Source organism: Hyperolius riggenbachi, chromosome 4, assembly GCF_040937935.1.
Source record: "Hyperolius riggenbachi isolate aHypRig1 chromosome 4, aHypRig1.pri, whole genome shotgun sequence".
Lineage (NCBI taxonomy): Eukaryota > Metazoa > Chordata > Amphibia > Anura > Hyperoliidae > Hyperolius > Hyperolius riggenbachi.
In genome coordinates, this window is record NC_090649.1 from 335,965,657 (window position 1) to 335,978,842 (window position 13,186).

Here is a 13,186-nt window from a genome sequence, read left to right on the forward strand (position 1 = left end):
AAGTGTTCAGTACCTCACCTTTATCAAAATGAATGAGGCATGCATCCTGGAGGGTTACTGCCCGCCCCAAGACTAATGGCCCGTACTCACGGGCTGCAAAACTCGCCTGTCGCCAGCACACGTGAGCGTGTGGGCGACAGGCCGGCGACAGCTTCTCGCCAGGTCCCTCCGCGTACACATGCGGAAGAGGGACCAGCGGCAAGGCGGAAGCTGTCGCTGACGTTCCTCCTCCCCCCGCCGGAAGGTCTGTGAACCTCAATGGAGGTTGCTGTCGCTAGTCCGCGTACTCACGCGGACTAGCGACAGTTGTGGCGGGGGGGCAGCGGCGACTGTCGCCATGCGATTGAAAGTTTCAATCGCATGGCGACATAGCGACGGGCGACAGTTCGGGGGCGCGCGGGCGTGCGACGGCCCATACTCACGGGCGACCTGTCGCCGCAACACGCGCGCGCCGCGTGTTGAGGCGACAAAAGTCCCTCGTGAGTATGGGCCATAAGTCAGTCCCCACACGCAGCATCTCTGCCTGCACGCCGTGTAACTGCCTGCCCCGAGACTAAGTCGCTCCCCACACAGCACCTCTGCCCGCAGACCGCTTGACTGCCTTCTCCACCACCACCAACAGGGTCCAGGACTCCAGGTGGATTCCTGAATTTTTAAGGCCGCTGCATGCACTCTCGCCATGGTGCGCATCAGTCCAGCATGGCCGTCACAACACAAACAGCTGTTTGCGCTGCGTTACACAGTGAGTTTGGTGTGTCAGTGTGAAGCAGTACTCTAATTGCACTCCCTGATTGATGTATACACACGCTAGATGTTTTAAAGCACTTTAGGCCTGCAATTTAGCATTCAGTGTGGATTTGACGCAAAGCAGCGTTTTAAGGGCAGAAATCAGATTTTTCCCTGGGACTTTTTGGCGTGTATCCCACTCCTTCATGCAAAAACTCAGATGTTAGACCCCTTGAAACATCATTTCCATCACTTTTGTGGCCAGCATAAGTGTTTCTAGTTTTCAAAGTTCGCCTCCCCATTGAAGTCTATTGCGTTTCATGGAAGTTTGCGCGAACCGAACTTTTGCGGAAGTTGCGAACCCGGTTCGCAAACCGAAAATTGGAGGTTCGGGCCATCTCTACAGGGGATGTTGCTACTCCGTAGTTGCTGAACCTGGGGTTGAACTTAGTGCCTTTGCCGATGTACAGTATAGTGTTCCAGATGTAACCGGTTGCCAACTCACATAGCATGTATGATTTTATGCCAAAGCGGGCCCGCTTGGATGCTATATACTGTATCCAACTCAGCCTCCCCTTATAAGCCTTCAGACTCATCTATGCTTTTGGCTCTCTGTGGTACGTAAGTGCTCCAGAAGTTGTCAACCACCATCTGATACACGTCCCAGTTTTGGCGCAGGGTGTGTGAACTCCTCAAAGGTGTCATTGTTGAAGAAATGCAAAAACTTCATAAACTGAAGCAATATTCGGACATCACTGTTCCAAAAAAAAAGGGATCGATTTATTGATAGACCAATACCATTTCTGCAGGGGCTTCCCCACCACCCCCTGCAGAATAATTAGGCCGAAAAAAAGCCAAATGTCCTGTTTGGTGACCGGCTCTCATGTCCTGCTCCTGGAAAAGTGGAGCAGCCAGTTTGGGGCATAGCGGTTTGTCTCTTCCACTATTTTGTCAATGACCGTGTCAGTAAAAAAGAGCTGCTGGTAGGCCAGATTGTGTTCGCGGTTTACTTTCAGGCCAGGCTCCCCAGTAAAAGGGAAACATGGGGACGGTGGCAGAGCCTGACTAGTGTCAATGGCGCACCAAATGTGGACATCACTGACCTCGGTGGTGATGGAATCCGAGTCGCTCTCGCTACCTGGGTCAGATGACAGATCAGCTGGTATGTTGCTGTCACTCAAGCCCGCCAGTGACTGACAATCGCTGTCCTCAAACTCCACCAGCGCTTCCGGTGTGAGATGCCTTCTGGAGGCTGACACCATAGCAGATGACAGGCAGGCATAGGTCAGTGCAGACGGCAGGCAGAGAGTAGTCAAATCCAGGCAGAGGTCGGTACAGGCAGCTGGCAGAGAGTAGTCAAAATCCAGACAAAAATCGGCTACAGTAAAGCAAGCAAAGTCCAGGCAAAAATAAGTGTAGGCAGAAGGCAGAGAGAATAGTCAAAATCCAGGCATAAATCGGTAACAGGTAAGCAAAAAAGTAATCAGGTTAGCAGATCACATAGATCACACAAGCACTTAGTTGAGACGCAGCTGGGACCCAAATGGCTACATTGCATTGTATACAAATCCCCTTGTATCCAATACAATGGATTTTCGTGGGCCAATCAGCGGTTAATAATTCCTTTCCTCACCTCCCCATAACTTCACGCTGCCCCCCGATGTCATACCACACACCAATGATCAGCCATCCCGATTGGCCGCCGGGATTCCAGAGCAAGAGCGAGGTAAAGCTCCTCTGACTCAGCCAGTGCTTAACTCGGGAATACCGCTAGGGGGGTTAAAGGGAATCTAAAATGAAAATAAACTTATGATATACTAAATTGTATGTGTAGTACAGCAAAGAAATAGAACATTTGTAGCAAAAATATGAGTCTCAAATTGTTTCTAGTACATGAAGAGTTAAGAAACTTCACTAGTTATCTATGCAAAAGAGCTTCTCGGAGCTCGCCGACTAATTTCAGTCAGAGAGCAATGCTATTCCTTGAAGCACTTATACATCAAAGAAACAATGAAAGGCAACTTCAGATAAGATTTTACTGCAGAGAAGTTCAAAGGGTCATTAGCTCTGCTCTTTTTTATAGTTTAAAATGCAGAGTGTAGTTTGTAAACTGCAAAAACTAGAGAATGATGCAATGTTCTAAAAAAAAAAAAACGCTGTATAACTGAAAATAAAAATATTAGACTCTTTTCTTTGCTAATTAGGTATGTTCTATCAATTACCCGTACTACACATACAATTCATTATATCATAAGTGTTTTTTTTGCTTCAGTGTCACTTTAACAAAATAGGTGACCCACACCAGAAATGAAGGGAGGCTAAGGAAGATAAGAAGACTGAAGGCCATCAATCGTCTTTTTCTCTTCACGATGGGTACCACTCTGCAGAGTAGTGTATCAAATAAATAGAAAGGATCTAAATGCAGAATGTGTTTTTTCAGGCTTCTTTCATATTACGTTTGTTGCATTGGTGCTCAACGCACAATATAATCACTTCTAAACGTGGTGCAATTATAGTTCAATGGGGGGTTTTACACTTTAATTTTTGTGGTGCAACAATTTCTGACGGGACAGCGGACAGCATGCGGTGCGTTACCTGGCGACGTGTGTGGTACAAGCATTAAGCCTGGACTGTATGCTGCATTGTACGGGCTGCATCGCAACAGTAGGCTGCTATGAAACTTTACATCATTGCATTGCAATCCTATTTTTCAGGATCTAGCGCAACTTTACTCAGGGCCCATTTCCACTATCGCGAATTCGCATGCGTTTTTCGCATGCAAATTCGCATAGCAATACAAGTGAATGGGACTGTTTCCACTTGTCAGGATTCCTTTGCGTTTTTCTGTGCAGAAAAAATTCGCATGGCAGAGCCATCAGAATTCGCATACCGCTATGCGAATCGCATACAATGTATTTAATACGAAATTCGCATGAGGTTTGGGTATGCGAATTCGCATGAAAATTCGCATAGAAACAATGGAAAAAGCACACCAGCACTGCCATGGTTAAATTCGCATACATCGTCATCCATGCGAATTTTCAATTCGCATGAAAATTCGCATAGGCTCGCGAATTTTTACCGCGGCGATTCGCATCACACAAGTGGAAATGCAGCCTAAGAGTCGCTGGCCCCAATGCAATTTACACTGGCCAGACCAGGGGACAGAGAGCTTTACTTCACGGGCAGTGAGTGAGTATAACCAAGTATTCGTGGGTAGGCTTAAATGCATAACCACGTGCTGTGCTCAGGGTCCCTTTAAAGCAGAGTTCCCCAACCCTGTCCTCAAGGCCCACCAGCAGTACATGTTTTGCAGGAAACCACAAACTTGCACAGGTGCGGTAATTAGTGTTTCAGCAGATATGATTAACTACCTGTGTGGATATCCACAAAACATGCACTGATGGTGGGCCTTGAGGACAGGTTTGGGGAACTCTGCTCTAAAGCATCCAAACACCTCCCCCCATAGTAGATTGAACCTCAAGTCCCCACACACACCAATTATAGATGACTCAAGGTACCCAATTAATTAATTTCAAGCATTAGCCTCTGTCGGCTCTACTATTCACTTGCCGCTGAGTTACCAAAAAAAAGTCAATAGAGTTTGCGTTATCCACTGTACTGCTCCACAATGTACACTTTTCAAATCCTTACCGTACTGTACTTGTAGGCTTCCAGTTCAGCAGTATGTCACAATCTCACCAATCCTAAAGAGAAACTGTAGTGAAAATAACATTTTTCGGAATATTGGGGGGGTAAAAGGTCCATAAGGCACCATGGAGGAGGCTCCATGGTGCCTTATGGACCTTTTACCCCCCAAAACTGTCTCTAAGCTACTCTATCTACTCAACACTGCCCAGCTACACTAAACTTATCCTTGTCGCCAGGGGAGTTGCTAGGATCCGGGGCACTTTTGGACACTCCAGCTAAACAATAGGTGGGGCCATGCACCAGAATGTGGGTGTGGTCATGGGTGGAGCCACATTTACATTAACTTAACAGCAGACTAAGTAGGCCTGCCCAGCAAAATTTTGGATGAAGCCCCCTCTCCATTAATACAAAAAATAAATAAATGCAGCATATCACATAAATAAGCAGTGCCACTTAAACATAACTAGGTTAAGTTACCTGGCTCCTGTGCTGGCTTTCATCTGAGCTAGCCTGCTGCCAGTTCCCTTATAGCATTCTCTGACCTTCTAGTTGACCCCCTCACATGCATCCAAGGGCTTCCCATTGAGGCACAACTACTCCCAGCATGCCACCATAGAGTAACTACAGCTCCCTACATACCCCCATAAAGGCACCACAGCACCCAACATGGTACCAAAGCAACTGCACGTGCGCCGGGGACATGTGATGATGAAAGTAAACAAAGCAGTACTGAAGCCGATGTGGACTCTGCCGCTATAGCGGCTGAAGATGTGCTATGTCAGCTTGGATCGCGCTGCTGCGGGGCTGCTGGGCAACATCAAAGAGTATTAATTGTGGAGGATTACGGCTGCTTTTCTTAATCCACTTACAGACATTGTGGATCGCGCTGCAGGGAACGTTGAGGCAGACTGAAGATGTGGATCGCGCTGCGGGGAACATTGAGGCACACTGAAGATCAAAGGACAGGCATTGTGAGGATTACAGCGGCTGCTCCAATGCCGCTTAGAAACAATGGGGATCGCACTGCCAGACACTCTGGGTGAGATTACAGATCAAAGGCAGCTCCTATGCTGTTTAGGAACGCTGTGAATCGCGCTGCTGCTGATGCCACCACCTCATTAGGACAGCATGGACACCCAGACCGGACCCAGCAACTGCCACCCAGGCTGGTGAGATCTCATTTAATGCTATTGTATTGGTTGGTTATTGTAGCTGGGGTGGGGGTTGTGTAGTGTAGGTAGTGTAGTGTTGTGTAGTGCAGTGTAGCTGGGCGGGTGGAGGTAAGCAGGGGTTTGTGTAGTGTAGTGCAGTGTACCTGGGGGGGGGCAGCAAGGGTTAGTGCAGTGTAGTTTAGTATAGTTTGTGGGGGCAGCAGGAGTTGTTAGTGTAGCCTAGCAGTGTAACTTAGACATCTTGGGGGGACGAAAGGTCCATAAGACACTCCTGGACCATGGATGCACCCAGGTTTAGTATTTTTTTTCCCCCTGGTTTTTGCCCTTTAAACCTAGGTGTGTCTTATAGTCCGGAGCGTCTTATAGTCCGAAAAATACGGTAGTTTAATTATCACCTTGCTGAAAGAATCTTAGGGCCCGTTTCCACTTGTGCGGTGCGAAATCGCCGCATAATCACAGCTGTCGAAATTGCATGCGGGTGCGATTACGCATGCGGTTTTTGGCGCGATTTCACATGCGATTTCACATAGGTTAGGGTAAATGCGATTTTAACCATGTCACTGCCTGTGTGAATTTACATTAGTTTATATGCGAAATCGCGGGAAAAAACGCATGTCAGAACCGCATGTGATTTCCCTATTAAATACATTGCGTGCGATTCGCATGCATTACACACGCAAGCAATTTCTGCTGGCTCTGCCGTGCAGAAAAATCCTGCACAGAAAAACGCTCAGGAAAACTGACAAGTGGAAACAGTCTTATCCACTTGTATTGTCTATGCGAATCTGCATGCAGGAAACGCATGCAGATTTGCTCTAGTGGAAACGGGCCCTTATTGATATAGTGGTAAGGGGTTAAAGATTCTAGCAATGTGTGTTTATTATCTTTGCTTCTCTTGACTGATAAAGATACTAATAATGCTAATTGTAAACAGTGGTCTGCCCCTCTCAGCAGCTTGTAAAGTGGATGCAGCCTGGAGTGAATCATCATCACAAGCAGGGGCGTAGCAATGGGTATAGCAACCATAGCGTTGCTATGGGGCCCGCGGCAGCCCTACGTCACAGGGGGCCCGCAGCTGAGAGGACTTTTTTTTTTTTTTAATTATGCCGGCTCGGGCCCCCCTCCCTCACCTCGGCGGGCCCCCCTCCTTTTATCAGCTGCGGGAGAGCGTCATACACAGCAGGCTCCGGCGGGTTAATCAGACGCTAGAGGGTCAGCTGCCTCCGGGCTACGCTGTCTCCTCTGTATTGCTGCTCGCACCGCTTCCTGGTTTATTGCGAGCAGCAATACAGAGGAGACACCATAGCCCGGGAGGCAGCTGAACCTCTAGCGTCCGCCGGAGCCTGCTGTATATGCCACTCTCCCGCCGCTGATAAAAGGAGGGGGGACCCCAGGTGAGCCAGGGGGGATAGGAGTTGGGCCCCTACCCCACTAAACTACTCGGCTACCTACCCTCCTACCGGGCTACCTAACTGCCTACCCTACCACCCAGGTACCTAACTGCTTACCCTCCCAGCCGGCTACCTAACTGCCTACCCGGCTACCTAACTGCCTACCCTCCCACCCAGCTACCTAACTGCCTACCCGGCTACCTAACTGCCTACCCTCCCACCCAGCTACCTAACTGCCTACCCGACTACCTAACTGCCCACCTCCCACCCGGCTACCTAACTGCCCACCCAGCTACCTAACTGCCTACCCTGCCACCTAGCTACCTATCTGTCTACCCTGCCACCCAGCCACCTAACTGCCTACTCTGCCACCCAGCTACCTAACTGCCTACCCTGCCACCCAGCTACCTATCTGCCTACCCTGCCACCCAGCTACCTATCTGCCTACCCTGCCACCCAGCTACCTATCTGCCTACCCTGCCACCCAGCTACCTATCTGCCTACCCTGCCACCCAGCTACCTATCTGCCTACCCTGCCACCCAGCTACCTATCTGCCTACCCTGCCACCCATCTACTTATCTGCCTACCCTGCTACCTAACTGCCTACCCGTCTACCTATCTGCCTACCCTGCCACCCAGCTACCTATCTGCCTACCCTGCTACCTAACTGCCTACCCTCCCACCCGTATACCCATCTGCCTACCCTACCACCAAGCTACCTAACTGCCCACCTGGCTACCTATCTGCCTACCCTCCCACCCATCTACCTATCTGCCTACCCTGCCACCCAGCTACCTAACTGCCCACCTGGCTACCTATCTGCCTACCCTCCCACCCGGCTACCTAACTGCCTACCCAGTGCAGTGCCTGCACCGCAAATAGTGTGCCAGCCTGCCCAACCACCCTCCCTTCAGGTAATTAATGTTATCCCACTATAGACCTGGCCACATATACTTCATTTTGTGGGGAAATCTGGCGACAATCTGATTGCATTTTGTGGGGAAATTTGGCGACAATCTGATTGCAATTTGTGGGGAAATCTGCCAACAATCTGGTTGCATTTTGTGGGGAAATTTGGCGACGATCTGATTGCAATTTGTGGGGAAATCTGCCGACAATCTGGTTGCAGTTTGTGGGTAAATCTGCCGACAATCTGGTTGCATATTGTAGGGAAATCTGCCGACAATCTGGTTGCAATTTGGGGGGAAATCAGATTTCCCCACAAAATGTTTGGGTGGGAGGTCTGAGGTCCGTGGGGTTGGAAGGTCGTAGGGGGGGGGGGGGGCATAATTTTTTTTTGCTATGGGGCTATAGACCTGGCCACATATACTGCATTTTGTGGGGAAATCTGGCGACAATATGATTGCATTTTGTGGGAAAATTTAGCGACAATCTGATTGCAATTTGTAAGGAAAACTGCCAACAATCTGGTTGCATTTTGTGGGGAAATCTGCCGACAATCTGGTTGCAATTTGTGGGGAAATCTGCCGACAATCTGGTTGCATGTTGTAGGGAAATCTGCTGACAATCTGGTTGCAATTTGGGGGGAAATCAGATTTCCCCACAAAATGTTTGGGTGGAAGGTCCGAGGTCCGTGGGGTTGGAAGGTCGTGGGGGGGTCATAATTTTTTTTGCTATGGGGCCCAGTCATTTCTAGCTACGCCCCTGATCACAAGTAGGCAGCCAGGCAACCAGTCTGCGTGTAAACACAGACTAGTGTTATAGCTAGTTATATTCCAGCAATATTACAGCTCATTTAGTTACCTGTTACCACCTCAGAGCAGCCTATTTCTCCTCATGTCTCCTGCATGCTGTGAGTGACACAGTGATATATATTTGTGAGCTGTATGAGAAATACATTTTTAAGCAGGGATAGAGGGAGAGAGACCTGGGTGAATAAATAAAGTGCCCCTAGCACTAGTGGTAATGTGTACACTAATATAGAGTATTTAAAAAAAAAAAGTTGTTTCAATCGATAGTATTCCTTTAAGTGTGAAAGGTGCCATAGGAAAACATGGGCATTACTTTGAAAATCAGTTTTCTTTCAGTTATAACTGAGAGCAGATTTCCCCACAAAATGCAACCAGATTGGCGGCAGATTTCCACACAATATGCAACCAGATTGTCGGCAGATTTCTTCACAAAATGCAACCAGATTGTCGGCAGATTTCCCCACAAAATGCAACCAGATTGTCGGCATATTTAAGCGTAAAATGGGCCTTAGTGTGTTCCTCTTCTCCAGCCTCCGTGACCCTCCCCCTGGCTCCGGGTCTTGGCAGGGCATTGCACTTCTGTTAGAGTTATTTATATCCAGGGTCACCAGCCACCTACCGCTATACAGTTAAATATGCTTATTATATAGTGCCGACATTTTCCACAGGGCTGTACAGAGTATATAGTCTTGTCACTTACTGTCCCTCACAGGTGCTTACAATCAAGTCCCTGCCATAGTCATAAGTGCATTGTAGTCTAGGGCCAATTCTAGGGTGAAGCCAATTAACATATCTGTATGTTTTTGGGATGTGGGAGGTAATTTATTTAGCTAGATTTTAAAAATTGTAGTATTTATTCCCCTGCTTAACCTCCTTGCCGGTTATCCCGAACACAGTTCGGGGTAACCTGCGCAGGAGGATTTCTCAGGCCCCGCTGGGCCGATTTGCATAATTTTTTTTTTGTTACAAGCAGCTAGCACTTTGCTAGCTGCTTGTAACTTGCGATCGCCGCCGCTCGCCGCCGATTCGCCGCTACCCGCCGCGCCGAGCCGCCCCCCCCCCCGCCCCAGACCCCTGCGCAGCCTGGCCAATCAGTGCCAGGCAGCGCTAAGGGGCGGATCGGGGTTCCCTCTGACGTCACGACGTCGGTGACGTCATCCCGCCCGGTCGCCATGGCGACCGGGGAAGCCCTGCAAGAAATCCCGTTCTCAACGGTATTTCTTGCATACTCTGATCGCCGAAGGCGATCGGAGTAGGTAGGGGGATGCCGCCGCTCAGCGGCTATCATGTAGCGAGCCCTTGGCTCGCTACATGATTTAAAAAAAAAAAAAAAGTGCGGCGCTGCCTCCTTGCCGGATTTTTTAGACCGGCAAGGAGGTTAAATTGTGTAGGAGCTGGGTACAACATTGCCTATTGCTTATAAATAAAAGTTCATGGATGATGCTAGGCTAGTGGAATACGGTCTAAAAAACCCTTTCTTTAGTCTTAGGAAAATGTTTATGGAAGATTATTGTACGTTCCTTGAACTTCAGAAGATGATAACCTGACATTGAAAAGAAGTGTACTATAACTAATTTTTATATATGTCCACTTCCTAAGGATTAGGAATTAATTCTTTGTAGCAAGCAGTAGAGCAAAATTCTGTTCCACTCTAGTGTGTAATAAAGCATTTAACTCTTCCGACACCCTTTCCAGTTTTATAAAATCCACATGTACATCTGTCCTGCCAGAAATAAGAAACCATTTCTCCCTGATCTTATTTAAAAGATAACTGAGGTGATAGGAATATAGGGCTGCCATATTTATTTTCTTTTAAAGAGAATCTGTATTGTTAGAATCGCTCAAAAGTAAACATACCAGTGCGTTAGGGGACATCTCCTATTACCCTCTGTCACAATTTCGCTGCTCCCCGCCGCATTAAAAGTGGTTAAAAACAGCTTTAAAAAGTTTGTTTGTAAACAAACAAAATGGCCACCAAAACAGGAAGTAGGTTGATGTACAGTATGTCCACACATAGAAAAATACATCTATACACAAGCAGGCTGTATACAGCATTCCTTTTGAATCTCAAGAGATCATTTGTGTGTTTCTTTCCCCCATGCACTGAAGTTTCAGGCTGCTCTTTTCTTCCTGCAAACAGCTTTGCCTTTGTCTGTAATTCCTCAGTATGTGAAAGCCCAGCCAGCTCAGAGGACGATTTATCCAGCTTGTAAAAGATAAGAGAGAAGAGAGAAGCTGCTCTAATCTAAATAACACACAGGCAGTGTGCAGAGAGGGGCCTGGAAGGGTGAGTTCATAGCAGAACCACAACACTGAAGAACTTGGCAGCCTTCCAGACACAGGCCGACAAGTCTGACAGGGGAGAGATACATTGATTTATTACAGAGACAGTGATAGTATAAAGTGCTGCAGTTAGCCAGAACACATTAGAATAGCTTTTGGAACTTGTAGGATGATAAAAAACAGGATGCAATTTTTGTTACGGAGTCTCTTTAAGCAATACTAGTTGCCTGCTGTGCTGCACCTGACACAAGCATGTAGCAAATACAGTCAAACTTCAATCAAATATCTGATCTGCATGCGCGTTCAGGGACTCTGGCTAAAAGTACTAGCAAGACAACTAGGCAATGTGAATTGCTTAAAACAAAAGCCACTTACTTCAGGTGTCCTTTATCCTTCTTATAACAACACAGAGGAGAGTGTGGGTAGTGTAAATTATTTATTACATGCAGAGCTGTGAGAGATTGATGTTGTGCTTCTGCATTTGACTGATCCATTTCTAAGCTCCATACTTAAGTTAGGGTGAAACTTGCATTATTAGCATGTCATTGACCATCCATAATGGTAAATTCAGGTATGTTGGTTCCTGGGTGTCTGATCAACTGAGAAGAGGAATGCAACACGTACCGGGTACATGTGGTAGAGTAACAGCATTTTAAGTAAGAATATTACAGAGCAGATGAAAAAAAAATAGATTTTTGGAACAAAGGTTGAATATCAAGTCTTTAACAAGATGCAGCAAAGGGCATATTCAAGTTGCTTATTCAATTTACATTTATAACAGTTTGTCATACATGAGTGCATACTGAACAATCACATTGAATGGAAAGGAGGTCGCCAGTGCAGAGAGGTCAACAGCTGTTTCACCTTACAAGAGGGTTTGTCAGGAGAAATAGCCCCTCTCAACAGATATTAAATAGGATATAAGGCACACAATTATCTGTCAGGAGAAGTGTCCAAAGCACCTCCCATTCCTCTATGCACCAGCATGGTGATTGAACAGGGAATACGGCAGATGCTTGAGGCAGCCTAATAGGCCCACTACATTACAGTACACAGCCATGGGCGGCTAATGCACCCCCAAAAATTGTCAAAGCACCCCCTGAGCACCCACAGTGGTAACCACTCACCGCCCCGCTCTCTCTCCCTTTTCCGTCTGTAGTGCTACAAGAAAATGTCCCCCGAAATCCACAAATGCGGACATCGGTGGCCATTTTCTTGTTGCACTACAGAGGAAGAGGAGGCAGGGAGAAGCACAGAAGACTCCTGACGCAGGAGAGGAGGCACCAGGAACAGGCATAAAGGTAGCGCCCCCCAGCTCTGAAGGATGCACGAGCGGCAGCTGCGGGAACGGAGGGGGGAGCAGGCTGGGGCAGCTGTACTACCTATATTGGGACAGCTCTACTACCCATACTGGGGCGTCTATACTACCCATACTGTGGCAGCTACTTTACCTACACTGGGCCATCTATACTACCTATGCTGGGGCAGCTATACTACCTATGCTGGGGCAGCTATAATACCTATGCTGGGGCAGCTGTACTACCTACGCTGGGGCAGCTGTAGTACCTACGCTGTGGCAGCTGTACTACCTATGCTGAGGCAACTGTACTACCTACGTTGGGGAAGCTGTACTACCTACCTGGGGCAGCTGTACTACCTACGCTGGGGCAGCTATAATACGCTGGGGCAGCTGTACTACCTATGCTGAGGCAGCTGTACTACCTACGCTGGGGCAGCTATACTACCTACGCTGGGGCAGCTATACTACCTATACTGGGGCAGCTATACTACTTATACTGGAGAACTACAGGGCGGGCCATTTATATGGATACACCTTAATAAAATGGGAATGGTTGGTGATATTCACGTCCTGTTTGTGGCACATTAGTATATGTGAGGGGGAAAACTTTTCAAGATGGGTGGTGACCATGGTGGCCATTTTGAAGTCGGCCATTTTGAGTCCAACTTTTGTTTTTTCAAAAGGAAGAGGGTCATGTGACAAATCAAACTTATTGGGAATTTCACAAGAAAAACAATGGTGTGCTTGGTTTTAACGTAACTTTATTCTTTCATGAGTTATTTACAAGTTTCTGACCACTTATAAAATGTGTTCAATGTGCTTCCCATTGTGTTGGATTGTCAATGCAACCCTCTTCTCCCACACATTGATAGCAACACCGTAGGAGAAATGCTAGCACAGGCTTCCAGTATCCGCAGTTTCAGGTGCTGCACAGCTCGTATCTTCACAGC